This window comes from Schistocerca piceifrons, unplaced genomic scaffold (genome assembly GCF_021461385.2).
Source record: "Schistocerca piceifrons isolate TAMUIC-IGC-003096 unplaced genomic scaffold, iqSchPice1.1 HiC_scaffold_1277, whole genome shotgun sequence".
NCBI classification, from domain to species: domain Eukaryota; kingdom Metazoa; phylum Arthropoda; class Insecta; order Orthoptera; family Acrididae; genus Schistocerca; species Schistocerca piceifrons.
The window spans coordinates 15,001-20,000 of NW_025727099.1; the positions used below are offsets into that span (position 1 = coordinate 15,001).

The 5,000-nt window shown below is 53.7% G+C and overlaps 1 non-coding gene across 1 annotated transcript in view; it reads left to right on the top strand.

Moving 5' to 3' along the window:
* Positions 1–3,299: 3,299 nt before the first annotated feature.
* Positions 3,300–5,000, top strand: part of LOC124731257 — a 1,909-nt gene continuing 208 nt past the window's right edge. The window contains exon 1 of the ribosomal RNA XR_007008226.1: positions 3,300–5,000. This exon is cut by the window's right edge and continues 208 nt beyond it. This is a non-coding gene — a ribosomal RNA (small subunit ribosomal RNA).

Sequence of the window (5,000 nt, forward strand, 5' to 3'; positions counted from 1 at the left end):
ACGTTTCCCGCACTCGTAAAGTGCAATCCACCCCTATAACTTGCGTTTCATGAAGAGTTATTTCCAATATGCGACATTCCCGCTGTCCGTATACCATGAGCCGCGACCTGTACCACTTACGAGCGAGAGACGCGATCGCGTTGCTCACTGTACGGCGTCCGATACCGAGCCATCAGCATGTCGGTCCCATGCGCGTTGCACACTCGCACTCGCAGTCGCAAAAACGTGGGCAAATATATTACGTCGGAAGAGTTTAACAGACCGAGCCCCACTGCATGGGGGGAGTCTTGTCACTAATGTACACAGATGGAACATTTTGGACTGGAACCAGATTACCCGTACACACGGCGCTGATTAGTAATACAATGCAGAGCCATCAAACTACAGCAAAGATACACAACTGTCCGTATACATGCTGAAAGAGTCTGCCCAAAATGGAACCACACGTCAGCCAGACACTCTGATCACGCACCACTCTCTGCTTCTAACAGGCGCACATACAATATGTAAGCACCAGCATGGAACAACATCCAGTGCATCTTCTCCGCCACTTACACAATCCACACTATCACAACCAGACCAGGAGGTCCGTGCGGAAAATACAATATCCCAGCCTTTCGACATCCACCATTGCGCAGACCAGGCACCAACCACCCACACATGTCCTATACAACGGTGCACCCAACATCACAATAGTACCTCCTGTCACAGCGCACAAACAATGACATGAGTCAAAGACACCAGGTCTCACACAAGCATAGAATTGGAGCGCCGCCTCTAATAAGCCAAAGGTGCATCCTGACGTGACAAATCTGATCATGTCACAAGCAGTCACTTACTATAATCACTATCAACGAACCTGCCGCCCCCGCCCCCCCCCCCCTACACCTTTCCGTACAACAACGTGTAACCTAACCTAACCTAACCTAACCTATGTTGTACCTTAACCTAACTATGTTGTACCTTAACCTAACCTATGTTGTACCTTAACCTAACCTATGTTGTACCTTAACCTAACCTATGTTGTACCTTAACCTAACCTATGTTGTACCTTAACCTAACCTATGTTGTACCTTAACCTAACCCATGTTGTACCTAACCTAACCCATGTTGTACCTTAACCTAACCCATGTTGTACCTTAACCTAACCCATGTTGTACCTTACCCTAACCCATGTTGTACCTTAACCTAACCCATGTTTGTGCCTCAACCTAACCCATGTTGTGCCTCAACCTAAACCCATGTTGTGCCTCAACCTACCCCATGTTGTGCCTTAACCTAACCCATGTTGTGCCTCAACCTAACCCATGTTGTGCCTTAACCTAACCCATGTTGTGCCTTAACCTAACCCATGTTGTGCCTTAACCTAACCCATGTTGTGCCTTAACCTAACCCATGTTGTGCCTTAACCTAACCCATGTTGTGCCTTAACCTAACCCATGTTGTGCCTTAACCTAACCCATGTTGTGCTTAACCTAACCCATGTTGTCGCCTTAACGTAACCCACGTTGTCGCCTAAACCTGCTCTGTAATTGTTATACGACTCGTTCAATTACTGTAGTGTTGGCCCACCCGCAACCCTCGCAATATAGTTCGCTACTCGCACTGCCGCACCCCTGTGTATCGCTTCATGTTAAACACCTTGCAAGTCTTGCTCACTTTCCACATGCTCCTGCTGTTACACTGTAATGTGGATGGCAGCAGGACGTACATGCCGCCCCTCCCCACGTCCCCACCTTGCCCCTGCCTTCGCAAGCTGGTTGGTGAGAAGTTTGCATGTTCAATGCCCTTCGCATGCGACGTACTCAGGCTACGTTGTGGTGCGGCCTGTGTCAACTGTCCGCTGATGTCGTACGCGTGAACCACAATCTGTACTGCACATTCGTCCTTATGTACTGAATGATACATCGTGGCACATGTGTGACCGCACAACGACTGCGCCCAAAAACGGCGGACCATACAGTGCAAATATTGTGCACGCAGCTACGTGTCGTCTCCCTATGAGAGCTGATTGCAGTGTGGTACGCCATAGAGACGGTGTGGAGGAACGGACGCCGTGGATGGCGATCAGCATGAGCTGTCTGTTGATGTATTCGGACCTAGTCGTCTCTCCTCACACACCTGATGGCATGGTGCACCGCGTTCCATATCTGCGACATGCTACAGAGGCCGGTTGACAGTCGTTCGAGCAATGGACATCGCATACGTACGGGGGCCACCTTCCACGTATTGTCTAGGCGTGCACATTTTGTTGCGTGTATGTGGGCAGACGTAGTGTGGCGTGACACCTGACACAGGCATGCAATAATCGTTGAAGTTGCAAATGGCGATGGACGCCTGCGTTTTCTGGTGAAGTTACGCAAATGAACAAATGGTAACCTGTTGTGGTGCGGTTGTTCTCGCTAGGGGTGAATCGGTGATGGCGACGATAGGTTGAGGTACTAACCGGTTGTTCCAGCGATACCCACCATGCCGACGAAACTGAACGGCATCTGGGTGTGAAGCGATACGCGGCGGTGGCTGGGTGGACCGTCCCCGGCCGGTGAGGGGGCGCCTCCCGGCGTGCTGGCCGCGCGGTGCGTGGGCGCACGCGCTACAGCCGCTGGTGGGGGCGGCCAGTGGCAGGCGCGCCGGCCGACGGACGCGGCAGGCGTCGCAGCTGCGCGCCGGCGCACCCTGCGCGCGGCGCCGTGCGGCCAAAGTAGGTCCTCGCGGGCCCGGTGCGAAGCGCGGTGGACATCTTCAGTGTGCTGGTCCGATGAGGACTGTGTGCGTTGAGGATGCGCCGCCGCCCGGCGCTCGGCGCCGCGACGCCGTCTGCTGCTCGGTCGCCCCAGCGGTTCTCGCTGGTGGTTTGTATCGCAGCTGTGCGGATGTGTTGGCGCGTGCGCTGTGCTGGGAGAGTTCGCTTCGGCACCCAAGTGGGGCTTTTGTCCTTCTGTGCGCTGGCGTTGGAGCTGCCGGTCACCGTAGGTGGCGCGTGTTGTCTCCGCCGGCAATGCCACGACAGCACGCCCCGGGCCTCTGTCGGCAGCGGCAAGCTCAGTTGGGAGCACGGGTGGTCGCACCGAAAGCGTCTACTCGCCTAACTCCGGGCGATTGCGCCTCTCTCGAACCCGACCAAGTACTTGGGACGGCGCTGCGCGCCGCCGGGACCTGAGAGGGTTTCGAGGTGTATTGTGCAGGGGAGCTCAGCCTCCTCCTGTTTGCAGAATGATTGAGCGGACGCTTGCGTGTTCGCGCGGGCCCCCGGGACCACACTCCCGGGCGGCCGGCTGCTCAGCTCTAGTTGACGCAGCTCCCTGGTTGATCCTGCCAGTAGTCATATGCTTGTCTCAAAGATTAAGCCATGCATGTCTCAGTACAAGCCGCATTAAGGTGAAACCGCGAATGGCTCATTAAATCAGTTATGGTTCCTTAGATCGTACCCACGTTACTTGGATAACTGTGGTAATTCTAGAGCTAATACATGCAAACAGAGTCCCGACCAGAGATGGAAGGGACGCTTTTATTAGATCAAAACCAATCGGTCGGCTCGTCCGGTCCGTTTGCCTTGGTGACTCTGAATAACTTTGGGCTGATCGCACGGTCCTCGTACCGGCGACGCATCTTTCAAATGTCTGCCTTATCAACTGTCGATGGTAGGTTCTGCGCCTACCATGGTTGTAACGGGTAACGGGGAATCAGGGTTCGATTCCGGAGAGGGAGCCTGAGAAACGGCTACCACATCCAAGGAAGGCAGCAGGCGCGCAAATTACCCACTCCCGGCACGGGGAGGTAGTGACGAAAAATAACGATACGGGACTCATCCGAGGCCCCGTAATCGGAATGAGTACACTTTAAATCCTTTAACGAGTATCTATTGGAGGGCAAGTCTGGTGCCAGCAGCCGCGGTAATTCCAGCTCCAATAGCGTATATTAAAGTTGTTGCGGTTAAAAAGCTCGTAGTTGGATTTGTGTCCCACGCTGTTGGTTCACCGCCCGTCGGTGTTTAACTGGCATGTATCGTGGGACGTCCTGCCGGTGGGGCGAGCTGAAGGCGTGCGACCGCCTCGTGCGTGCTCGTGCGTCCCGAGGCGGACCCCGTTGAAATCCTACCAGGGTGCTCTTTATTGAGTGTCTCGGTGGGCCGGCACGTTTACTTTGAACAAATTAGAGTGCTTAAAGCAGGCAAGCCCGCCTGAATACTGTGTGCATGGAATAATGGAATAGGACCTCGGTTCTATTTTGTTGGTTTTCGGAACCCGAGGTAATGATTAATAGGGACAGGCGGGGGCATTCGTATTGCGACGTTAGAGGTGAAATTCTTGGATCGTCGCAAGACGAACAGAAGCGAAAGCATTTGCCAAGTATGTTTTCATTAATCAAGAACGAAAGTTAGAGGTTCGAAGGCGATCAGATACCGCCCTAGTTCTAACCATAAACGATGCCAGCCAGCGATCCGCCGCAGTTCCTCCGATGACTCGGCGGGCAGCCTCCGGGAAACCAAAGCTTTTGGGTTCCGGGGGAAGTATGGTTGCAAAGCTGAAACTTAAAGGAATTGACGGAAGGGCACCACCAGGAGTGGAGCCTGCGGCTTAATTTGACTCAACACGGGAAACCTCACCAGGCCCGGACACCGGAAGGATTGACAGATTGATAGCTCTTTCTTGATTCGGTGGGTGGTGGTGCATGGCCGTTCTTAGTTGGTGGAGCGATTTGTCTGGTTAATTCCGATAACGAACGAGACTCTAGCCTGCTAACTAGTCGCGTGACATCCTTCGTGCTGTCAGCGATTACTTTTCTTCTTAGAGGGACAGGCGGCTTCTAGCCGCACGAGATTGAGCAATAACAGGTCTGTGATGCCCTTAGATGTTCTGGGCCGCACGCGCGCTACACTGAAGGAATCAGCGTGTCTTCCTAGGCCGAAAGGTCGGGGTAACCCGCTGAACCTCCTTCGTGCTAGGGATTGGGGCTTGCAATTGTTCCCCATGAACGAGGAATTCCCAGTAAGCGCGAGT